Genomic DNA, 26,420 nt, shown 5'->3' on the forward strand with positions numbered 1-26,420 from the left:
CACCGCATCATGCTATGTTTAAAAATATCTGCAAGCAACATTCCAGATAGTAATGCACAGACCTGGCAAAAATAATCTATAGGGAGTAGGAAGGGGATTAGAGGAAATGTTGAGTCTGAGCCTGAGTCATTAGGAAGGAGAGCTAGAGAGAAGTGCTTATTTATTTGGGGAGGTGATCTAAGGGTATAGGGGTTAGGACAGGGGTAAATGAAATGGAAAGAAAGAAAGCCAAAGGCAATTCAAAATGGTGTGTTCTTGGGGTGCCTGGGTGGCTCAGGTCATAATCCTGGGCCCTGGGATCGCGTCCCGCATCAGCCTCCCACAGGGAGCCTGCTTCTCCCTCTGCCTATGTCTCTGCCTCTCTCTCTGTGGGTCTCTCATGAATAAATAGATAAACGCTTAAAAAACAAATTTAGTTGAACAGTGCTGTGATCAACTCTGCTTGATCCTTGATATTCTGAGGAGCTATATGGATTACATCACAGACCTTACCCCTTATTCCACCAGGGACAGAATATAGCAGATATCATTGACAAGCTCTCTTCCCTCATTGGAAGAGTTGTCCTATGTGGTATTAATTTCTTTGCATACGGATTGTATATATATGATTACCAGTGGTCCTATAGCATCTATTCTATACCACAGAGTTAGGGGAAGCCCTGGGGCAGAAAGCAAGAGATGGGTTGGACAGCTGAGGTGAGATGTCCAGGTTACACCTATGCAAAGCTCCTTGCTGCAGCAATGGCTGGAGTAAAAAGTGGCTAAGAGGATGTGAGATGGGGCACCAAGGTGTCTACCCCTTGAATTGCTCATATCTGGTCATGTTCTCCATTGAATCTAATCAGCCAAGAATCTTCAGTGGTAGAACCAGCTATGACCTCTATAAAAGACTTGTGGCAGGTCACTTGTGTGTGCATCTGTGTATAACCTTCTATGATTCCGGTCACACAGTTTTCTGACTGTAGTTGTTATTCATTATTTTTATCCTCCACTAGTTCTCTTAGATTTCTGTCATTCACACCTAGCTCTTCAACTGGTCTAGGTCGTTGACCTAGTTGGGAAGACACAGACCCTCCTTCATCCACAAGGCATCAGAGCCTTTGTGTGCTTTACCTTCATTGGGTGGAAAGCTGTAATTTCCTACTTGACGTTTATCACTGAGCACTTAAGCACCAAGTACCACCCTGAATCCCCCTGGTTCCACAAGTAGTTCATTCTCATCATGTTACAGAAACTCTAGTTCTTTACGACAGTCTGGAAGCTTGGTAGCTATTAACAATGATGTTATGCAGGAACTGTTTTTTTTTTTTTCCCCCTTTTCCCACTGGCACAGGCAGCCATAAGAAGAGGTGGCAGTCATGTCTTCAAGTCAGTAGAAGTCTTGTGGCGGAAGTCTTGTGGCTGTGGAAGCACTGTCCCTTTGAGAACCAGAACGTCTTATTTAGTAGAACTCACATTTTCAGGGATGAGAAGCAGACCTTGTGCAACTGGTTCACTCTGAGTGATGGCTTAAGGGGCTACCCTATTTGCACACCTTGGTCCCTGGACTCATGTATTCTAGGTGCTGGGGATGCACTAATCTATTTCAGTTGCTGATTCTATTCTGGAGAATAGGCCCCAGTTCTGAAGGGTGTTGCCTCCAAGCACCTGAATTAGTACTTAGTCTTTACTTCCTTTGGGTGCTAGTCAGAAGGGAACTTGCATTTACTGAGTTCTTTATTTATTACTGAGTTCTTTGCAGACCACGTAGGTACATTATGTATGATGTGGGTGTTACAATTCTTCCCATTTTATATTTGAAGAATTAGTGGACAGTCAACTTGCTTAGAGTCCTCTGGGCTCTGAGCCCAAATTCAGGCTTATCTTGCTCTGAAACTGCTCAATCAGTATACCTCGTGGGATGACAGTTTGGCATGAATTCCTTTTATCCCTTTTTGTGATGATGCATCAGACTTCTAATAAATGTTCCAGTCATGACGAGAACAGAATAGACCACCTTTCCCGATGATTGTTTTTTTCCCATTCAGGTAAATGGTACCATTCTCTAACAGATAAATAGAGGCGATTTCTAATTTCTCTCTCTTTCTCACCTCCCCCTAAAATTTTCTTTTAGTGGCAATATCTGCTAAACAAAACTCCAGGCACATCTACATTTTGTGATGAGTTTTCTCCTATTTACACACTTTCTATTCCTGACAGAAAATTTAAATGCTATACCATCTGGTTCAAAACTGGTTACTCACAATCCTACTGGCCACTTGCCAAGTCCTATCAATTTTCCTCCTGAATATCTCCTAGTTCTGTTCTTTAACCAACAATCTCCCAAATTAGTTCATGCCCTTGTCAGTTTCCACTTAACTGCTAAACCATAGTGGACATTTGCTATTTCTGTCTCTATAAAATCTCTGCACACTTTCTGCATATAGTACCTCCACCTTCTTTTACGTAAAAAATCCTGACCTGCTACCTTTCCAGGCATTTTGGCTTGCCTATCATAGTCCTCTGCCCCTGTGGCCATGGAGACGAGCACCAGCTCCATCCTCTTGACCACAATGCTTGGTGAAAAAAAGCACAAGATCCAGCCAGGGCATCTGCCTCCAGAGTTTTCTGAATTGAAGGTAGAGTGGGATCTGTCTTTTTTTAATTATGTTTTCTGACTTCAAAAGACAGGATTCTCACCATGCAGAGGAGCCCGACAAGGTGAGTTCAATCCATAGGCAGATATAAGGGGATGGTGTGAGTTCTGATGACATGTCTTGATCCTATTTATTTAACCTTGAGTAAATCCAGTTTCTTTTTCTTTTTTTTTAATGAAATAATTTTTATTGGTGTTCAATTTACCAACATACAGAATAACACCCAGTGCTCATCCCGTCAAGTGTCCCCCTCAGTGCCCGTCACCCACTCACCCCCACCCCCCGCCCTCCTCCCCTTCCACCACCCCTAGTTCGTTTCCCAGAGTTAGGAGTCTTTATGTTCTGTCTCCCTTTCTGATATTTCCCACACATTTCTTCTTACCTTTCCCATTATGACTGTTAATATTAGGTGTTTTTCTTTGTGGTTTAAAATGAGCTCATGTAAGTTTATTCAATTGCAAATTAAAATATCCAGTAATGAACTTGTTTGCTTGCCCAACCCTCGGCAAGGCCCACGTAACTCTTGTGGCATAACTCTTCTTATGGTTTTATCCCCTAATTCATTTTCCATGTTGTTCACAGAGAGAGCAGTCTAAAATGAAAACCTGTTCAAGTTACTCCTTGTATAATACTCCAGAAATTTTCTTCAACTTGCTGGAGGTAGACTTCAGTTCAAGCTCCTTAATTTATCACACAAGACTAAGTGGAAAGCCACTTTCTGATCTCATCTCTCCATTCACCATTCTCCTTCTGTCTCTTCACAGGGTGGTTTCTCAAAGCACCAGCAGCCTCCTGCCTTTACACCACTGTATATGTCGGTGCTACTGCCCAGAGCACTAACTTCTCCTTTTCACCTCGCTGCTTGATATTTTAAGCGCTGAGGAACCCATAACATCTTTCTTGAATCCTGGCAATGATCATATTGCTTGGTAATTATGTCTTACTCATTTATTTTTTCCAGGAGACACTGAAATTTAGGTAGGCATGTAGGATGGTTTGTCTCTATATTTTCTGTGCCTATCACAATGCCTGGCAAAAAAAAAAAAATGTGCCCAGGGAATGTTAGTAGATGAAGAAATAAAGTTCCTGAGATACAGGACCCTTGATGGTATGCTTTGATTATAGAGCAATTAAAACATATAGGCCTTAACGACACTGGGACAAATTCTTAGAGAATTCAGTTAAAGTAAGATATTAGCTTCTAAAAAGGGAATTCAGAGTGAAAATCATTATCAAACAAAGCATTGATATTCTCCTCCTTTTCTCTTTCAAAAAGTTGTTTCTTACTTTTAAAAAATGATTTATTTATTTATTAGAGAGAGAGAGAGAGAGCAAGCACGGGGAGGGGTGGAGGGAGAGAGAGTCTCAGGAGACTCTGCAGTGGAACAGGGCTCATTCTCACGACCCTGAGATCATGACTTTAGCCCAAACCAAGAGTCGGTTGCTTAACCAACTGCACCACCCAGGCGCCCCTTGTTTCTTACTTTTCAAAAGACAAGACACAACAGGGTCCAAAGTCTATATTCATTCCTGAAATGAATTGATTTTGAAGTATAAAAAAATTATTGTAATGATGATGGCTCTCTCTGTATATAATTAAGTCAGATGTTACAGCAGACATTTATTGACAAGAGGCATAGTTGCTATAGAAGTTCTCATTCAGTTTTCCCATAAAGCTGCCTCAATTTAGGAGAATACAAAAATTGATGGGGAATGCAGAGACAAAAGAAATGATGAAGAAATTATTTCTTTTAGTTTTCTAGTTTCAAGTGATTAACTTTATTGAAGAGATCCATTTCTTCAAGAAGAGCTGAGTCAAATATAATATTTTTCAGAAAGGTTAGCTAACATCCTGTCTATGTCACATTTCATTTCTTTGATGAAGGGGCATGTCAAAGTCTTTCACTAAAGGGCAGCATCCAAAAATGATTTTGGTCACAGTTCCCTGTGTTAAATTTTAGCTAAATTTCAATGTGTGTATGTGAGTGAGTTTGTGTGTGTGCGTATGAATGTGCATACATGCATGAGTACATGTGGGCTGAAGGAGGAGGGATTTCTCTCCAAAGACTACTTGTGTGCCTCAAACCTTCATGTTACATCCCCTTAAACTGACTAGCTTCCTCGGGACATGCCTAGTTTTTCTCTAACTTCTTAACCATCTTGCCCTCCAGATCACTGTGGAACTTACTTACAATTTATTTATATCCTCATACATAAGAATCTTCTTTTTTTTTCAAGGCACAACCTCCAGTTTTATTTGTAATTCCTTTCATAGGTTGAACTGAATTCAGATCTGCCAAAGTTTCTAAAAAATCTTACCCACATTGCCTTGGCTTTGTTTTGGAATGCAGCATCATACTCTACTATGATAGTCCCAGGTTGATTGTTCTCTTCGAGTCTTTGTTTATTTTACTTCAAATAGCCTTAAATTTGCATTAGATTAGTTTTTCTTGGAGCTTTGAAGCTCCAACGTTTTTTTTTTTTTTTTTTCTGAACTTCATTCTTTAGAACTTTTACCTTCTAGAATCATCTCTGAAAACCCTGCCCCTCCATTCATCTTGCCATTCCTTCAACTCCTAATATATTCATTCTCTCATACCTTCATGTGGGTCCTTTGCCTACCCTTTAAGATAGGCCTCTATGATTAGCACCTCTACAACTTATGGCTCAATTTCTCTGTTCCAATGCAGACTGGAGAAGCCTTCCATATTGCTGGCTATATTTATCTCATGAGAATAAAATCATCCAACTTTGTTTAATGTTGAAAAAAAAGGAGTCAATAACAGTTCTGTAAAATAAATTTTGAATTTATGTTTGTTTTATATTATGAAAGACAGTAGTCCATTATCCATGCTCTGGAAAAATAATCTGTGTCTTATACGTGGAAAGCAAAGAGCGTAAAATACTTTCCTTTATCCCTATGAATGTATTTCCAGTGCTAATAAAGAAGCCTAGACTAACATGCGGAATGGAGCTGTCACTCTATTTGACGCTTTGTTGGCTTCTAGAAGCACAGCTTCTTCACCTAGCAGACAGTATCTCTAGTTCATCACATGTAATCCTCTATTTAATTAGACCGGCTCTTTAAGCAAATTTCTTCCTAAAGAGCATTCACTCTTTGTATTTTCACATCATAGACCAGAATAACTGTGTTCTTAGTTCTTCCTGCCGTTCAAGAGGGCACCAGCAAGTGGTCCACGGGGACTAGTTACGAGGGACGAAAGCATCAACTCAAACCCATCAAAGACCACACAAGATTCTGAAAATTGTAGAGGAGCAAGCTAACTTGTCTAATTGATAGCAAAAATAAAAATAAATTCAACAAACATGAATTAAAGTTATTAAATAATTGGTTCTTAGAAATTTTATGAGATAGTCTTTGGTGGTGGGGTTGTTGTGAAAGTGTAACATTCAAGAATGTGTGGGGGGATGGGAGAATGGTTGTTTCAAGCCAAATTTGATTAGGAGCACTTTCATTCGAGTGCTGTGTTCCCCTATTTTTATACTCTTAGAATAGAAAGATAGCCATTGAGATCAGAACAACATGTCCAGGGGTGTTTATAAACATTCTGGATATGAGGCCTATTTTCCTTCTTGTATTTAGTAACAGATACTATTAAGAAAACTGCTCATTAAGAGAACTAGATATAAGATATTAGCTTGGTAATGATGCACAGGAGGTCATCCTCATTTTTCTGGCCAATAGGTAGTTCCTCTGTCTCCAGTAATTTGGTTTCCAAATTCAAAGGTCCTATCACTAATGGGGGAATTTTCTCTTTACAATTTCCAGCACTCACTGGCATATCAATTTCAAGTAAATTTGCTCTGCCTCAATTTTCTTAGTAAAGTTAGGCAACCAATCAATATTGCATGCTTCAGTGCTGCTTGTCACATGAAACACCTGGATCCTTTATCTGTCCCTACTACGGAGATTTCACAGGTAATTTCCAACTTAAGTCTCTTTGGTTGCCCAGAGCCAGGTAAGACACATTGGACAGCTGGGGCAATGATTTTGACAATAAAATTTACTGTGTAAGGAAGCTGAAGGTTCAAATTGGACACAGGTGTTCCAGTTTGATATTCCTTGGTTGGAGGTCATGAAGAGTGATGAGTTCACCTTAGCTGCACCCCACCAGGCGGAATTAGTGACCTTAGGCCATAACTGCTTAAAAAAGAATTTAGTCTGTGGATTTCTCCCTACAATCAGCTTATTAATTTGTGTGTATCTTAATAGTCAGGTGGGTTGGCTTAAAAATGTTTACAATTGAAAGTAAAACTACTTGATTTAGTGGACTGAAAGGATAGCTCCTCTCAGGAGGCCATATTTTGATGGTGATTTCATCTTACAGTGACCTCTCCGCAAAATGGCAGACTCTAGCCATCTTTCTGAAGGTAGTCCAGGTATGAGTACGCGCTGACCACAGCAGACAAAGTGTGCAGGCCCAGGCTGAGCTGGTAACTTTGTTTCTGTTTCTATTTCTGCAAGAGCATCTTTGAAGTCACCTGGGAGGGAAAGGGGGGTTTTTCACCTGTCTTTCAAATCAATCCGTATTTCCCGAGCTTCTGTGTCCTGGAGACCATATTGCTTTCAGGGAAGGAAAAGACTTTAGAAATTATCCAGGCCCCCCCTCTTGCCTCCTATTTTATACATGGAATTGAAGTCTTGAAAGAGTAAATGGGTTGATCAGAATACACGGTTACCAAATGGCTTTGCTGAGAGGAGAGTCGCATGTTCTGAGTCCCAGTCGAGAACTCTGCACTGTGCTAGGCTGGGAAAGGCTCTCTCTGCTCGGCTGTAATCACTATTTTCCATAGACTCTCTAGACCTGAAGTGTTTTTTTTTTTTTTTTTTTTTTTTCCTATATGAATTCCTAAAATCTCAGGTTCCATTTTGGCTCTCAGTTCTGGTTCATTATCGTGATTCCTCAAACCACTGCTATACAAATCCTGTTCTAAAAGTTCCCATCCTGGCTCTCCCTTTACTAGAAGCTTTTCGTTAGAATTCGCAAAGAGAGAAATATGCAGTTTGTCTTCCAAGACTGTGCTTTCTCTTCCACTTCAAACTCTACTCAACTTTATCTTTTCTGACCTTCTGCCGCAACTGAATAACTGTTCTTCCACTAAAATGCTATGGAGATTTGTATCTCTTTTGCCGAAAAATCACTGCTGTGTACTTTTCTTATGCTATTTGTGAGTTTTATGAAGACAGCATGTATATAGTCTTTAGGTTTTTTAAAACTTTTTTCTCTCTCTCCCTCCCTCTTTTCCTCTTTCCTTCTTTCTTTCTTCCTTTCTTTCTTTCTTTCTTTCTTTCTTTCTTTCTTTCTTTCTTTCTCTTTCTTTCTTTCTTCTTTCTTTCTTTCTTCTTTCTTTCTTTCTTTCTTTCTTTCTTTCTTTCTTTCTTTCTTTCTTTCTTCTTTTTCTTCTTCTTTCTTTCTTTCTCTCCCTCTTTCCCTCTCTCTCTTTCTTTCTTTCTTTCTTTCTCTCTTTCTTTCTTTCTTTTTCTTTTTCTCTTTTTCTTCTTTCTTTTCTTTTCTTTCTTTCTTTCTTTCTTTCTTTTCTTTCTTTTTCTTTCTTTCTTTCTTTCTTTCTTTCTTTCTTTCTTTCTTTCTTCTTTCTCTTTCTTCCTCTTTCTTTCTTTCTTTCTTTCTTTCTTTCTTTCTTTCAAGTAAGATGGGGAAGGCAAATGGAGAGGGAGAGAGAGAATCTTAAGCAGGCTCTGTGCCCAGTGTGGAGGCCCACATTGGGCTCGATCTCATGACCCCTGAGATCATGACCCAGGCCAAAATCAAGACTGGGATGTTTAACTGACTGAGCCACCCAGATGCCCTGACAGACTTCAGATTTAAAGTGAAAGCTCATTATAAGTCATCATAATTGGTTTGATATTAAAAGTGCTATTGTGGGGCTGTATGAATGTACTAGTTTTTCAAGGAGAATTCACTCTCCAGGACTTACCCACTATTAGTACATTATCTCCTCTCTGCCCACATGTCCAGAACCAGGTTCTTGTTTTTTCAGCTTCCCTGCATAGTGAGATTTCTACATTCACATAGGCCAGGTCATCCCCAACATCAATATTCAGACAAAGAGAGCCCAGAACTTTAGTTTGCCCATGTACCCACTCCCTCAGATGCTATTCTCCTTGGGTTGCTATCTCTCCCGGGTACCTGAGATATCTCCCCACTAACCAGGAAGCCTATCTACATATGGATCCTTTTCTTTATTGTCTCTATCTTTTGGCTTCTGAGTCTGGCAAAGTTTCTCTCACAATGAGTAGCAGATTCTTCATTAAATGTGACACTTGGATTCCTAACACATTTTCATGTGATGATGTTGGTCTAGACTCCACCTTTTGGAAATTACTGGTCTACAAAAACATTTGACTCTTCTTTTGTTTTAAAACCTATTTCTATTTTTAAAAAGTGTTTGTCTTGAAATGATTTCAAATTTACTAAAAGTTGTAGTAAAAACAGAGTTCCACTATACCCTTTACTCAGATTCATGATTGTTTATATTTCTGAACCATTTGAGAATAACATTTCTATATCTAAACCAGTTCCCAGTTGTATCTGCCTAATATCAGAATGCTAAACTCTTATCAGCTCAGCTATTAATGTTTTTATTTGCTTTTTCTAAACTATGCTTTTACTTTTTGCTTTTAAAATTTGAGAAGTTATAAAAAAAAGAATTTTCAATTTTGAGAATCCCCTTAACACCTTCTTTTGAGGGACAAGTTTTCAACTTTCATCCAATTTTTGAAGAACAGAGGGTTAAAGGTATATAGAACCTCTAGAGACCAGACCTGATAGGTTTGAAACAACTGGTAGAGCCACTCCTGCAATGTTAAGATGAGCATTTACATTAATGTGGTACTTTGTACTAGCAAATTGCTTTATCTTCAGTTTTCTTATTTATTTCAACAACTACATGAAATGTATAGGAAGCTTGGATTTGTTAGTTGAATTTGCTTTATAGACTCTTTCCTTTACAGAAAAAGTTTTTCTCCATATTGAGATGGATTTACTTTCCCATCTTGAATCCACGAGGTATCTCTAAATATTATTGTACAGACAGACTAAACAAAAAATTAGTTGTTATGAAACATTACTAATCCACAAAATTGTTCGCAGTCTTTCTCTTACTCGTAGTATCAGGCTGATTCCAGTGAATATCATAGGCTTTGAGAAGTCTAGTACTGTTGCCAAGGACAATAGTTTTAATTTTTGTGAAACAACTATGTTCTTGGGGTGTGACTTATTTTAGATATGGCCCAATTTCTTTCAAGCTTTAAGCCCGAGTGTCTGTGATAATTTGCAAAACTTGGTGAGATAACCTGGAATTCTCCACATGTCAATGAGGATTACTCCTAATTTTACAGACAGAAAACCAAGGGACATAATAAAGTATAATGTTGCATCACAAGTTAGCAGAATAGCTAGGTGAGATGTCAATCATTCAACTCACGATCAAATCAGAAAATCTCTCACTTGTCAACTTCTTGTTCAGTCTTATTTCCATCCCAATGCAAGGATCTCTTCATCTATTCCATGCACGAAACTTCATTTGCTTTAAAGGTTCTCCTACATGGAGTTGAAAGAACCAGCACCTGGCCTGATTAGTATTTTGCCTTGAGATTTGTAAGGATGTTTGCTGAAGACTAATCCTGTGAGCTTGGTTAATGATGTGGACTCCATGGAGAAGACTCAAACCTTGTTCTATTATTTAAAATTATATGAGCTACAGGATACAAACTTGACAGTTGAAAGTATTAGCAGTGTGAAACCATCTATTGGCCTTCAAAGCCAAATAATTTTGCATGGTAATCTGCCTCCTACAGACATGAGACTTTACGTTGAGGGGTATCTGCCACCTGATTTAATAACTCCTCTTGTCCCCTAGTGCTCTCCTAATCCACCTGATATGCTGATCAATTAGTATTCAAAAGTGAAAACCCATTTTAATGTTGATCCTGGTGACATATCATCCAAAAGATGACACTTCCGTTCCTCCCCAGTGCCTTCTCGAACTCTTTCAAATAATTTACAGTGAAATAAAAATGACATCTATTTTTCCTTTCAGACACTCATTTCTATCCTTGCTTCTCTCCGGTACCACTCCTGCCACCCCCCTTCCCCTTAGTGAAAGGAATGGCTGGTATAAAATTTTGCACACCTATTTATAAGGACAAAGATCAAAGATGCTGACTTGGAAGTCAGGGATAATATTCCCTTTCTTTATGCCCAGGACCTCACACTGAGCACTCACCTGAATGCCACTTTAGAAATACAGCTATTAGGCAAGAAGAATTCCCATTGAAAAGGGACTCATTGAGCTTCTGTACAGTAAGAAAATCTCCACTTGGAATGCCCTGTTATCCTCTCTTATTATCTCTCAGCATTCCACAGCAGTGCGGATGAGCAATAAGGCTGTGGTTGGTGGGACTCATAAAAGCACTGGGAGTTGGGGCTGGCCGGGTAAAATCCAATTTAGTGCTCAGTTGAAGGGAGACTTGTGGAGTAAGATGGCAACTTGTGTTTTAGGATCACCACGCTGATTCTATCTGCCCTTCCGCTGATTTGACTGCTGCTGGTCTGTTGTGTTCTTGCTCAAGGCTGTCTGAATAAAGAGCTTTAGAGGAAATCATAAATACTTAATTTAATTAAGACCATTACCAACATCACAGCCACCCTCCTTTCCAAGGTATAGATTACTTTTGAACAAAGGTGATGTAATAAATACTAGGGACAAAATGCAGTTCCTCTCTTGTGGTCTATAAAAAACAGAGCATCGCAACAAGCTACCCTGTAGCAATTAAACATTTCTGGTCAGCAGTTTCCTTTGGAGTTGAGGTTTCCAGGGCTAGAAGCTAGAGGGATAGTCAAACCTTTTCACTTCAGTCAAAAAAGAAAAGGAAAAAATAAAAGGCAGTCCTAGTTCAGCCATCTGATCACATGCCGGGGTATCCAGTGCTGCTATTTTTAAAGCCACAAGCCACCGGGATTGTGCTATTTTCTGCTCAGGCTGGACAATTTTGACTTTCATGCAAATCTCTGCATTGATGCAAAGAAGAACCGTGTTAATCCTGTTCATCCCCTGACCCTTATATTTAGTTTAAAGAATTCATAATGTTTAGCCAGATGCTGTTACTAATATTGGTAATCAGTGGATAGAGTGAATAACTTTTATCCACTTCTGGATTTTTCTTGGGGTGAAATACATTTCCTTCCTTCCTTCCTTCCTTCTCCTTCCTTCCTTCCTTCCTTCCTTCCTTCCTTCCTTCCTTCCTTCCTTCCTTCCTTCCTTCCTTCCTTCCTTCCCTCTCCTCTCCCTCCCTCTTTTCCTCCTTCCTTTCTTTTTTCCTAAAGATTTTGTTTATTTGAGAGAGAGAGCACACACAGAGGGAGTAGGAGAGGGAGAAACAGACTCTGCTGAGCAGGGAGCCTGACTCAGGGCTCAATCCCAGGACCCCAGGATCATGACCTGAGCCAAAGGCTTAAGCAACTGAGCCACCCAGGCACCCCCCTCTTTTTCTTATGGGTAACTAGCTATTCCTGGTTTTCCACCTGAAATTTCTGCATGCTAAGAAACTGCTAAGAAACAGAGCAAATCACCTCTGTAGGTAACCCTCATCATGAATGACTTCCACATCCTACTATTTGATTCTTCCCTTTGGGAAATTTCCTTTGGGAAAGAGTTTAAATATAGCTAACTTCTATTGAGTGCTTTAGTATATGCCAACCAAGCCCTGTCTAAGTCCTTTAGATGAATTTGCTCTTTTGATCCCTTCAAATTCCAATGAAGAGAGTCAGCTTCTATAGTTGCACAAGACATGTGGTACACAACTGCAGGGGGAGTTGTGTACATCAGTATGCACTGATTGCATAGATGAGGTGGCTCTGTTGAAAAGGCAGATATTTTCATTATCCAATTTGATAGATGAGAAAACAATGGGACAGGGAGATCGAATGACTTGCCTACGATCAGCTAGTAAGTGGTAAATAGATTCACTCTGGCAGTCTTGTTTGAATACTCCCAATGCACCTATCTTTAATTACAGGTGCAGTTGCAATCCTTACTCACTTTGGAAATGTGTATTTAAATATCTTACATATCTGTTGTTTTTCTGCCTTCATTTGCTCAAAGCTGTCCTGAAATTGTTGCCTAATCTAGAAAGTCTTCTCCAACTATATTGCTTAACTATGTCTTTTAAAATTTATTTATTGTTTTTCTACTTCCCCATAATGACTGGTAGACACAGTGGTACCTAAAAACAAGCATATCCCTCCTGGTTCTGTATAATAATATAGTAACTGATAGAACCATACTGCCCAATAGAACTTTCTGTGATGATGGAAATATCCTATAGCTACACCCTCCAATAATAGGAACAACTAGCTATGTGTGCCTCTTGAGAACTTGAAAAGTGGCTAGTGTGATTAAAGAACTGAATTTTAAATTCTATTTAATTATAATTAATTTTATATTAAATTTCAATCGCTGCATTTGGCTAGCGGCTACCATATTGGGCAGCATAGGTCTTGAGCCAGTCATTTATTAAGGTTATCTTAATATTTATTATGGAAATCATGCACATTACTTCATTAGTTATAATTATACCTGTCCACTAGCTCCTATATGACTAGATTTAAAGGAGAGATAAAATTAGGACAGGAAGGAGAGAGAAACCACACCAGGGAGGAATCTGTAGACTCAATCTCCTGTGATTCTTTTATCCAACAATATTTTTAAGGGTTGCAAAGAGAATCACAAAGTAGATTACTTGGGGGACCATAAAACCCATGCTTAGGCATTTTCACAGGCACTGGACCCAGTGGGGCTTCAAGTCATCAAGATGAAGATAAACTTAAGACCCGTGGATTTTTGTTTTGTTTTGTTTTGTTTAGATAGGGAGAGAAAGAATCATAAGCAGGCTCCACACTCAGCATGGAGCCCAATGCAGGGGCTTGATCCCACCATCATGAGATCACGACCTGAGCCAAAATCAAGAGTTCATCATTTAACTGACTGAGATACCCAAGTACCCCAAGAATTGAGGTCTTTAGGGAAATTGCAAAAATGATCTCTGAATTATCAATTAGCCTTAGTCATTGCCTATCTCCTTTTACCATCTCTCTCCCTTCATCCACAGTTTTCTGTATTACATGTGTAATATAAACTTGGTTTGTTTTTTAATATTTTAATACATTTTCAACACGAACTGTATCTGGGATTTGTGCTGAAAGACTCTTGGGAAATTTCTTCAAAACAAAGTCAGCTTCAAGTCAGAAGTGATTGCCCTTTGACCTTTGATTCCTTTGAATGGTTGGGTAGAACAGAGATTCCTAAAAGAAGAGGAGGTGATTATGAAAATAAGCCGGATGGCTAATTTCTCCACTTAAGGTCTTTTCCTGGCTTTGCTTGACTACTTTGGTTGCACATCATTAGTCTCGAAAGGAACACTCACAGGGAAACCACCTTACGGTGACAACACATTTGGAGCAGGTGCGTGTCCTTTATTCCAAGCCCCTGGGCACCGCTGAGGCCTTTGTTGTTGGCCCCTGCTCTCCCCAGGGCTTGGCCTCTCTCCAGAGCCTAGTTTCGTTTACCTTGCCAGTCAAATCTCCCTTTGCTTGCGGGAAGAAAGTATATTTAAAGTCATGTGCTACCTGACTTTTAGCTTGTAGTATCAGCTGGAGCCATTGATTCTTTCATCTGCTGTGTCACTGGTCCCCTTAACGTGGAGTCATCTGGTAGACATGTCTGCTAAAATACACGATGCTAGGTTACATTTGGATTTCAAATAAATAATGAGTACGTTTTCGGTGTAAGTATGTTTCATACTTATTATGGAACATAATTTTTAAATACAGTTCACATTTGTCATGAGACATACTTGTACTAAAAAATTATTTGTCATTTATCTGAAATTCAATTTTAACTGGGCAGCCTTGATTTTTAATTGCCAGGTCTGGCCATCCTACATCAGGAGCATTCTCCTCAAATCTTAGCAGTGAGGAAAGAGCTCATGCAACTCAAAGTTTGTGGGAAGGCATCACAAGTCATTTGAACAGTGTGGTTCATCTTTCAGAAATACCAAATATGCTCTTCTGGTAGTGACTAAGACTTTAATGATGGGAATAATCACTGAATCTGGGCCTTAGCTCTGGCCAAAGAGTGTTGATGGGACGAATGACTTATTGATGGCTCTGGCTGAGCACCTCACGGAGCTTCATTTAATCACCACAGAACAGTGACTTAAACTACAGAAGGTCAGTGACTAATTCAGAGTCTGGATTTTCTCCCTATGGAAGTGTGAAGAGCAGAACCAAAACGAAGGAGCTTTCATTCAAGAAATCGCCTGTGCTCAAGGATGAGGCATGCTACTGTTCCTAATTTTTAGTAGGGTTTTTGCAGCTACCTGAGGCTTCAGAACTTGTGGCGGTATACTTTAAAGTATAAAAAGGAAAATATTCTGATGTGATTTACAATGTACAGCACAGAGCTGAAAAGAGAGAAGAGAATGTGCCATAATAACATCTGTATTAGGTAAAATCAATGATGTCGACGTCAATGCCATTGTTCATCGTCCTGCTAATGATGGAGGGGACAGGGCCAAGAAAGCAGCATGACTTTGCAGCCCACCTAGCAGCTTCTGGCTCTATCACAGGAAACCCTAAACTTGAGGCAAAGCCACAATGCTCAGTCCCAAACATAGCTCTTTTATAGCTGTCTGAGTTTGTTTCATCTCCCCTTTATTCTTGGATTAGTGGCTTTAAAATGGAAATGCTGGATTCATTTCAGTTATTAGGCTGATGTAAGCACTGTAATTCTCTCTCTTGAATTCTTAAATGTGTTGATTGTACTCTGGGAATTTTATGGTTCTTTTAAAAATACTGAAAGTGCTTTGCTCCATTTTTCTGATGTAATTGCTTGTACTATTTAATTCCCAACTCTATTATATTTGAACTTTTGCAGAGGAATCAAAGAGACTCAAAAGGCATTCTAAATGATAAATTTCCATTTCTTCTTTCAAAATACAAATAAAACCAGTTTGTAGGAAATCGCAGGAAAAGGAAATTGCTTTAAGGTGGAACTTATTGTGTCAGAAATCTTTTTTTTTTTTTTCAAATAAATACTCTGGTGACCAAAACAAATGGTGGTGAGTTGGTGACACAATAGTAATTGACAGTCTCTGGTGTCCAAGCCATTTGCTTGAATTATTTATGTCTCAAAACTGACAGGAATTTCATAAAAGCAAATAAGGCAAGTCCAGCGGGTGTCGTTTACATGATGCAATCACACATCTGATTGACTGCAGGTCTCATCTGCAAGAGCTGATGCCTTAAAAACCCAGGGGAGGAGTTTATTTCAAGACAGTCCCATACCCATCAAGGCTTGATTAGTCCTTCACACAGCTTGATTCTGCTCAATGTCAAAAGTGAGTTGGCAGAGGACAATTCACCTACTGTTGTTTGCTTTAAAACACTTCAGCCACAGGTGGTCCTACTGGATTGTATCCTTTGACTCTGAAATGATCTTTTCGTCCCCTAAAAAATACTTTCAAAAATTTTCAGGAACTAGCTGAATTATGATTCTAGCCTGGCAACCTCTTCCGATGGTTTTTTAGCTTCGCCTCTGGGACTCAGCTGGTCCTTAATGCCTTCCCCCACTCCTCATTAACTTGGTTTTCTCCCACCGCAGTGCCCTTCCAGGAAGGTGGGTGGAGATGGGGCCATGGTTCCATTGTACTGACCTTTGGAGTTGGCATAACAAGTGAGGAAAATTAATTGCCCTAAGACAATTTCCATAGTCTTCGTTACATACAGATGAGTGGCTCTTCCTACCCATCTTAACAAGGACTTTGGAGAAATGTTCCTGGAGTGTTTGATCCTTAACGTTTAAGTTTGTCTTGTACATCTTAAGAAAAAGTTTTTTAATGTTCAAAGTGAGCAACAAATTTATACATTTTCATTGATGTTTGTGTTTATTTTTGTTTTGGGCATTACAACAGACTTTGGGAATTAAATGAAGGCTTTTTGTATTTTATAGATGATTTTCCATTCCATATTTTTAGATATTTTGAATATGTATTTCATCAAAACTCTCTGAAAAGAAATTGTTCAGAATATTATGGTCATTGTTCACAATTAAACTGCTAAAATTGTTCCCCCATCAATTGATGCCAATCACAAGTTTATTTCCTCTGAATCCTGCCATTTGTGACACCATGGATGAAACCTGAGGACATTATGCTAAGTTAAGTAAGACAGAGAAAGATAAATACAAATAAGCTCACTTACATGTGGCATCTAAAATACCCAAACTCAAGGAATCAGAGTTGAATGCTGGTCTCCAGGGGCAGAGGGATGGGGGAAATGGAGAGATGTTGGTCAAAGGGTTCAAACTTCCAGTTACAAGACGACTCAATTCTGAGGGTCCAACATACAACATGGTAACCATAATTAGCAATGCTATATTGTATTGGAAGTTGTTAAGGGAGTAGATCTTAAAGGTTCTCACCATAAAAAAGAAATGTTGATTCTATGACCTTATGGAGTTGTTAGGTACCAAACCAACACATCGGACAATTTAAAGTTACACAATGTTATATGTCAATAAAATCTCAATAAGGCCGGGGAAAAAAAGAAAAAGTTCTGGAGATGGATGGTAGTGATGGCTGCACACCAGTTTGCACTTAATGCTTTAGAACCACACAATTAAAAATGGTGACAGTGGCAAATTTTATGTTCTATATATTTTACAATAAAAAAAAACCGTAAAAGTTATTTTCTTTGGACATCCATGATGGAAAATGAATTAATGGTTGGCAATTTATGAAAAAGAGGATCTGCCTTCAAAGGTTTTTGGAAAAACAAATACTGCCCTACTCATAAGTAGAAGTTTTGAGGAAAAGGATTCAACTTTTGTTCCTTGGTCGGGCTTGCAAGACTGGGGAACTGTGTCAGGCTAAAGGGAGTGTTAGCTCATCCATGGGCCAACTTTAAGAGGACAGAATGGCTGAATCTTCCTTAGAAGAGAAATCTTTTGTTTCAGAAATACTCTACTGGAGGAAAAAGGCCTATTTCGTATTCCAACCCGTTTCTCTGTTCCTCCTAATTACCTTTTGCCAAGTCTGTGATATGTCATTTATTCTCTTTTATACCGAACACAAATACAAAATTTCTTATTTTTATACACCCAGGTGTTCAGGTGTGCAATTGCATCAGCAGGAAAAGAAAAGATTTCTTCTTCCACCAGGAGCCTTTTCAAGCTTTTTATTAAGCAGCTTATCTTTTCAGCAGTGCATAGCTTTCCTGACCTTCCTAGAATGTCCCACACCCATCGCTCGAACTTGGTAGAGGAAACTGCTTCTCTTGCCACTTCATCTATTTAAATGTTTGTGGTCTTGGTGTGAGACGGGAAGCCTCTCCATAAATCACGCTGGGATTTGTTCAGACCTTTCAGGGCTCCTCTGTTCCAGGCACATGTGAAAAGGTTTCAGTCATGCAAATACCATGAATAAATGAGTTGTATTCATCTCTAACTCTCGTGTTTACAAAGATGTGCTGGACACCTGGAAAAGCAGTCAAACCTCACTCAACACTTGACATTAAGTTTAACCTCCTCCTAAGGAAATAAGCACTTAAAATCTGCTGAATCATCCATCTCTCACACTTTTCATGGGAACCATACACTCGGAGGTTTCAGTTCTATCCCTTCCCTGGGTGTGCTCACAGTTGGAAAATATCTATTATTTTTTTTCACTGCTCAGCTTGGGTTTTTGGAACATGGCTCCTTCTTGTAAACATATTAAGGCACTTTAAAACAAAAGACTTTCCTTCTCTTAGCCATTCTGCCCTTCTAATCCTCCTCCCCAGGTCTTTGCCTTGCTGTCTTGTTCAGAGAACAGCCAGAGATGACATCCTGGTCACATTCAGGTCAGGAAAGGCAGACCCAGGACTATTCTTAAAAACAAGGCAAGTATTATTGCTTCCTAAATTGCAGGATATTTTACATCATTAGAATACTTATTCAGGAATACCTTTCATTGCACCATGTTTAGTCAATGAGCATTGTCTTAGCATCCACAGATAATGATTGTGTTAGTGGATGGGGATTGAGGAGACTGGACATGGTCTCTGCCATCAACAAACATATAAGAGGTGATCATCATAATAAACACCCAAGGAAAGTATGTGCAAGCGAAAAAAAAACCCATAATGACAAAGCACAGAGAACATTTACTGTTGAGACAGGGTGTTGATGTTTGTACAGAAAAACTTCCAAACAGCTTTATTGCTACAGAATGAATATTAATTAAATCATTTAAATATGATAGGAGATGGTTATGAATGTTCAGAATTTATCCATTTCTGAACTATTTCCATATTTCCATATTTCCAGAACTGACAACTGTATAACTAGCTCACACATTTTGTGAGTGTGAGATACATTGGCGAAATAAATCATTTTTACTATAGAGAAAATACACATCTTCTTCTCCAGAGGAGTTGTGGTACACCTTTCCCTGATTTGTTCTGTTCTCTTGGGCAGACCTAGGGTATCTTTGCAGAACTTCGCATGGGAGAGACCCTGTAGGGAGGAGGAATATACCTCCTCTTTGTTCCTCTTACTACTAGGTAGTGGCTCATTCAGGAAATGTGAAGAAATGGTAGAGCTGAATTGTAGACAGAGGTACTACTTAGACGGATTTTAGCATAAATATCTGCGATCAGCAGAGTAAAAAAGTCGATTGAGAGAGAATTTTCTAATTCCGTCGGTGGAGGTATTATGTGTGTTCTGCTAACTAAAGACAATATTCAGCTCCTTAGTTTTTTTTTTTTTTCCTTTAGGGGATAAAGTGTAGTTAAATGAATATCAGAAGAGTATATCTGAAGATTACAGGGAGGAAAAATCCAGATGCCCTGAAGGGCGATACGTTTCTTTAAGCGACTATGGATTTGTCAACTGCAGTCACTTCTTTGTGCCATATTTTATTGGGAAATGTTACAGGAGATATGACTGATTTAAACTTTAGTTTATATTACTTCAAAATATTAGATTAAATCACAAGTCACACATGAGTAATGATAAAAATAACAATAAAAATCATTTGCTTTTATTTGCCCCTGTGCTAAATTCTTGCGGTTTAATTTGGAATTTTAAAAATAAGTAGTTATTTGTAGGGGCATCTGGGTGGCTCAGTTGGTTAAGCATCTGCCTTCAGCTCAGGTCATGATCTCGGGATCCTGGGATGGAACCTGAGTCAGGCTTTCTGCTCAGTGGGGAGTCTGCTTCTCCTTCTCCCTCTGCCTTTCCCCTTCCCCCATCCCATGCTTGTGCATGCTTTCTCTCTCTTTCAAATAAATAGACAAAATCTTTAAAAAAAAAAAAAAAGCAATTTCTGAAGCCACCTTCTATGAACAAAACATGGATAATACTAAAAGATAGTGGTGAAAGAGCATGCTTACTTCAATTGGTTAGTAGGATGGCATATTCGGTGCTCAATACTCAATGTAGTCCTACCTTAAGATCTGCTATAAATGGGATCCTTGTAATTCCCCCAAACTCATATGCTGAAGTCCTAATCTTTACTGTGGTGGTTTTGGGGGTGAAGGCATACATAGGGAAGTAATTAGGTCATAACACAGAGCCCTCATGAATAGTATTAGTACCCTTATAAAAGAGACCCCAGGGAGTTCCCTTGTCTCTCTCAGCCATGTGAAGTTATAGAGAAAAGACAGCTGTCTATAACCCAGGAAATGAGTTCTTAAACACTGAATCTGTCAGTGCCTTCATCTTGGACTTCCCAGCATCCAAAGCTGTGAGAAAAAAAATTCTGTTGTTTAGTTCTAAACTACTCAGGCTATGATATTTTGTTATAGCAGCAGAACAGACTAAGATAGTCTCTTTTTCTAGGTGGATTTTACATAGAGTAGCTACAAGTTGACATAAATACTTCTGTGTTTATTTGTATATAAGCAGAAGGATTCTGAGCTTGAGACAAGCAAAACCACTTTTCTGAGTAGCATATAGCCAATTCAGGTAGAATTAGTTTTGTTCATATTAGCTGTGTAAACAAAAATAGGTAATACTATTTTCTTTGAAATATATAGACATTTCCAAAGTACTTCCTATCCAATTTTCACATAAGTTATTTCACCATGTACAATATTCTTGGGAAGAAGGGCTATCAATGTCACTATTTATTAAATAGGAAAAGTTATGGACTCTAGATCAATTAGCTAATAAAACTATTTTCCTAAAACCAATTTGCCGAAAGCTAATTTTCCATGAGCCAATTCCCTAAACGATAATTCAATAACAATAGTTTGAATAAGAAGAATAATAATACATTCATAGCCATTAAATGCACTTTAAAAATGTTCATTACAACATATTTGGTAAATTAGTGAATTTGATGAAGTTGCTATTTGGCAAATTGGTAAATTGACTTGCTTTTAAACTGACAGATTCATTCATTCAATACTAAAATAATGCATTTAATGAGCACATACTATATGTCACAGATTGGATGTTTAATACTGAATGAGGCTGCACTAAAGAAATTATAGTTAATGGAAGAGAGAGCTGAGAACATTATTGCAGAATGGAAAGTGCCACAGTATTTGTTATGGGGATACAGAGGAAGGCCATAGGGGAGAAATAGCTAATCCATCCGGCTATTGGTCACAGGAGGCTTCTAAGAAGAGGTGATACTTGACCTGACACTTGGAGGCCGAAAGTGATTTACCTAAGGGAGGGAGCAAGTGATCAGAACGTAGGTCAAGGGATCAGGATGTGCTAAGGCAGGGGTTTTCAAACACTGGTCACAGTGTTCATGAAATAAATGTCAAATAAAAATAAAATCAAGATTGACATTTAAAAAGTAAAATAGAATGGAACAAACAATACCAGAAGGCATGGGATGGGGTAAGTATTGTCTTGAGCAAATCTGTTTTAAATATGTCTATGTCATACATATGCCATATTATCAAATGTATGTCTTACTGTGCAACATAGTCAATAGAAAAGGCACAGAAGAAAGGGAGAAAATGCTAATAAATGTACTACACAGAGGCTGTTAAGAGGGGGAGGAAAAAATTCAGTACGAGAGACTACAGGCAGAGAAGCGTGGAGAAATAGCAGAGTATGGAGGGACTAATAGGCATTCCAAGAAGTTTGGACTTTATCCCAAGGATCCAAGGAATCACTAAAATGATTCATGGCTTAAATAAACCAATTTTCTTTCACTCAAGAAGTTTGAAAAATGGTATAGAAGAATGAATATAAGAAAGAAAAGTATTTTTTCCAATGCTACTATTTACCCTTCAACCAAAGCTTTTATTTCTTAGAAGACACAGCTACTATCAGTGTCTATTTTGGTAAAAATGTGCCATATATGCTCTATTACTTGAATTTCCACTTTGGACCAGGCCATTAAATTTCTTATTAAAAAAGATGAAGGATCTAGCACAACTACAGTACTTTCTCTTCCCCTTCTACCATATGAATGGGGTTGGATGTTTGTTTTGTTTTCTTTTTTGGGATGGTTGCATTTATAATTTGAGGTACTATACTTAAGTCTTGGTATTTCGGTTACAACTGACTATTATGGAAATATAGAAATTAATATTGTAAATACTTGATAGAAAACTATAGATTGAACCTGTTACCCTTAGAAATTTCCAATTTAGATGACAGAAAAGGCATTTCTCTCAATCTCTCTTGTCTGTCTTCCACATATATATTTATCTACGTATCTTTATATCAAACCCTACGATATCCTTAAAAATCCAGAAGGTGACAGACATAAACCTGTAGGAAGAGAGACAGCAAATGTAATCATATTGGTAAAGCCATCAAAACAGAGAATCAGTACTGGGCATTCTCTAAATTGTGACTTAGTTCCCTGCTTCCATTTGAGCACCTCAATTCTTTCTTTAAATCTGCGACTTTATTATGCGCATTCCATGTTGGTTTCCTTGGGACAGGAGATCTATATCTTTTCCTTCTTTTCTTTACCTCCGTTTTGAGAACCAAATGCTTTTGAACAGAAAACATTAATAATTGCTTCTAAAGCCATTAATGTAAATTGGCAACTACACGTTCTTGAATTTACAAAGCACTTCCACATGTTTCTGATTAAATCATGACAGTAAGCCTGGAAGATAGGCAGGCCAGACATTATTATTGTTCAAGTTTTATAGGTAAGGCCCAGAAATATTATGTTCCTTGTGGTAGGCCAAAATAATTGTAATGACAGTGAACATTATTTGGAAGCTTACTAAATTGCCAGTCACCGCTCTATTATTACAGCATTTGCGATTGCTAACAATATGCCTTGGAAAAATTCAATCTCTCCAAGTTTTAAGTTCCTTACTTACAAAATTGAGAGGTTGATAATGATCGACTTCATGGGCTATTCTGAAGGATAAGGATGCCATGCAGGTAAAGTGCTTAGCACAATGCTTGGAATGTGGATAGCGTTCAATAAACGTTGGCAATTATTGTTGGCCGCCTCTCACTCCATCCACCACTTCCTAGCTATTTAACCTTGACTGTCACTTAGCTTGTGTGAGCTTCAAAGCCTCCTTATTAATTAAATGGAACAAATGAAGCTTACGGGGTTTAAATTTAACTGAAAGCCACACAGGTAGGAAATGATATATTTCGGACTTGGACTTGAACTCAGCTCCTAGTACATCTATTTGACCATTAGGTTAGATCTAAAAATCTCATCCCAGGAACTTTGTGTGTGGGATTCCTGTGTGGCAGTTAATGAGAGTTATTTAGAATGTTATAGATATTGCCATTTACTAGACATTATATTTCACAGTTACAACAAATCTGTTACAAATCTACCCATATGACATAACTGAGAATGACTAAGTTGAAGGAAGAGTAGAAGGCAAGCTCTAGTACAGATTCTTGGTGCTTCTCAATTTCCTTAGAGTGTTTTATTTAAATAATCAAGCCAATGATCGCCTATTAACGATCAAAATTCAAAATTTTGTTTGAGTTTTTAGGGGAATGATCTTTGTGTAAGAGAGGTGATAGAAAAGTGGGAAGTTTTCTGTCGTTATTTTGTTTTTAGACTTCAGAAAACAGTACAATCAAGAATAAAGTGTACAGTGTATAAGGGTTCTACATGAGCCACCTCTTTTATCCGGTCACGTGAGGAGATGAAATCTACACATAGGACTTTTTCCAGATATGTCCATCTTATTCCTTTAAACCACAGTAACGAAAAATCTCTTAGTTCAATTACTTCTAAGAAATGGATTAAGAACCATCTAACTTCGCCATTTAAAAAAATCTCACCACGTTGCTTTGTTTTCATGACCTGGAGAAGATGCTAATTAAGGTATGAGCTTTGCTTTCTTTAATCTGCAAAATGAGGGGGAGTTTGGGATAATGATGTCTGTCCTGCTTACCTCTCAGGGATCTTCTGAAGCACTCTGCAACGTTATGGTATAATTATTATTATGCTCCAGACTCTCCAGTTTAGATGCACATACATAATTATCATAGCTAACCTTTCCGTACGGCTCACAATATGCTAGGCACTGTTCAAAGCATGTTACATATATTAAGTCATAGAATCAATGCAACAACCTTCTAAGGTTGATACTACCAAGATCCCCCTTTTACATTTGAGAAAACTGAGACCCTAGGCACCAGCGGTCAAATCCAGGCTGTGTGTCTCAGAGTCTATGCGTGTAACCACAATGCAGTACTGCATCCTGGGAGACTCTTCAGGATTTTTGTGTCACGTAGATCTTTTTTTCTATCTATGCTAGACACTTAAATACAATGAAAATACCATAAATTTTTGGAGTTCTTGATACTTCTAATACCCTTCCCATATCAATCTGTGATGGGTCGCTTCTCTCTGTCCATGTGGCTGCTTCTGTGAGTCTTTTTCTTTCTGTGCCCCTTTTTGTTGCTTCTAATGATTACTGAGGGGCCTGAGGCTCAGTTTAAGTAGATACTCAGCTCTGTTTCTTACACAAAGAGCACTTCTGACACCAAATATGTGGGTTTGGTTTTTCTTTTTTTTTTTTTCCCTACACCAACCAATTTTCCAACTCTCCAGTCACTAACTGGGTGTCTTTGCAATTCAGTTCAGTTTGGACACTAACTATTCAGGAGTCAGTGCAAACCCCAGTCACGTCAGACTGCGTATGCTTCAGACACCAGTTGCAAGTCTGGGCCACCAGTACTTCTGGCTGACTTAATTATATTATAACATATTAATTATAACAAAAGATGACTCTATTCCCCTTATTACTCAGGAAATTAACAAGGGTTTTAGAAGCCCTAGGCCAGGAGTAGGGGACAAAGACCAAATATCTATTTCTTATTATATCACTGTATCCCATTAGACTGTTAGAATTAGATCTAAAATAATTGAAATGATTATGGAAGAAGCCTGAGGAATATTCTGTGAGTGAAGTACTAAGGTTTTCTTCATGGACATGGTGGCATTCAAATTTATTTTGCTGTTTTTCTTTGACTTTGTTGTGTAGCCAGATTTAGCAGCTATCTATGGTGACCATAATGCCTGGATTTCAAACAGTTGGTCTCATAGTTAGAAATACTAGCAGTTGGGAAACCTGGGTGGCACAGCGATTTAGTGCCACCTTCAGTCCAGGACGTGATCCTGGAGACCCGGGATTGAGTCCCACGTCGGGCTCCTTGCATGAGGCCTGCTTCTTCCTCAGCCTGTGTCTCTGCCTCTCTGTCTCTCTCTGTGTCTCTCGTGAATAAATAAATAAATAAAATATTAAAAAAAATACTAGCAGTCCATATGTTCCAATTTTGGCCAAAAGCTTTTGTTCCTATACAAATAGAGGACCTCCAGAGAAGAGAAACATTACTGAATTTCATTAGATCAACAAGAAAATCAGGTCTCTAGATTGCAAATCATCTTGGATTTTCTGTAGCTACTTGTCTTTAGTTTAACAATAAGAACACATGTCCAAAAAGAATCCAGGAATTGGAGAAGAATAGGCCCATTTGGTTGGGGTTGTTCAACCCCTTTGCTGATGGTGCCCGTGTCCCCCAGAGCCAGTTGCAGTCTGGTTTTAAATGAGTCAATCGGCAAAATTTCTTAGGCTTTCCTTTCAGGAGAGCCCAGAGCCTAATGACTATCACATCCAGGAATGTTTTCCTGACTTTCAGCACAGACATCTCTCTGGAAGACGCTCATGGCTCTGGTTATGCTAACCCAAGACAGCAATATTTCTTCATGTTTATGGGTTCTTATCCATCAGATGAAGTGCTTGATAATTATGTAAATACCTTGGATGGATTCCAGACTGAAAGTCTTCAAAAAGCAAACAGATTAATCATATACTAAAAGAAGGCACAGGACCCACTTGTACTCTTATTAGATAAACAAGCCATCCCTGAACAATATCTTATTCTGAAAGCAATGCCCGAGCACAAGAAAAATCAGTGAAGCTTGCAGGGCAGTTCAAAAGTTTCTGTTTTCTCCAGGTTCTAGATGTTCCTCTTTCCCCCTCTCCAATCTTCCTTCCCCAAATCAATCAGCCACTGATAACCTTGTAATAAATGTCCACATACACACGCGGACACTGTAAACATACGTTCACTTATACACACTTTACTTCTGCGCTCAGTTCTTAAATATTCCCATGTGTCCTGTGCTCAAGGATTTGGTCTATTTCTAAAGCATTCTTGATCCTATAGTTTATTTTTGATGCTTCCCAAACTGGGCTAAGAAAACTCTCCAGAAAGTGTCTTGAGTATTCT

At 38.6% G+C, this 26,420-nt stretch overlaps 2 long non-coding RNA genes across 5 annotated transcripts in view; one reads left to right on the top strand and one right to left on the bottom strand.

Moving 5' to 3' along the window:
• LOC140612345 (uncharacterized) overlaps positions 1-26,420 on the bottom strand; it is a 218,544-nt gene that overhangs the window by 26,853 nt on the left and 165,271 nt on the right. The gene's annotated exons all lie outside the window — the stretch shown is intronic.
• Positions 1,848-26,420, top strand: part of LOC140609852 (uncharacterized) — a 55,578-nt gene continuing 31,005 nt past the window's right edge. The window contains exons 1-2 of one of the 3 annotated variants that reach the window (XR_012011591.1): positions 1,848-2,027; positions 2,667-2,700. This is a non-coding gene — a long non-coding RNA (uncharacterized lncRNA). The other 2 variants (XR_012011588.1, XR_012011589.1) reach the window with 2 other exon arrangements.

This window comes from Canis lupus, chromosome 2, assembly GCF_048164855.1.
Source record: "Canis lupus baileyi chromosome 2, mCanLup2.hap1, whole genome shotgun sequence".
NCBI lineage: Eukaryota > Metazoa > Chordata > Mammalia > Carnivora > Canidae > Canis > Canis lupus.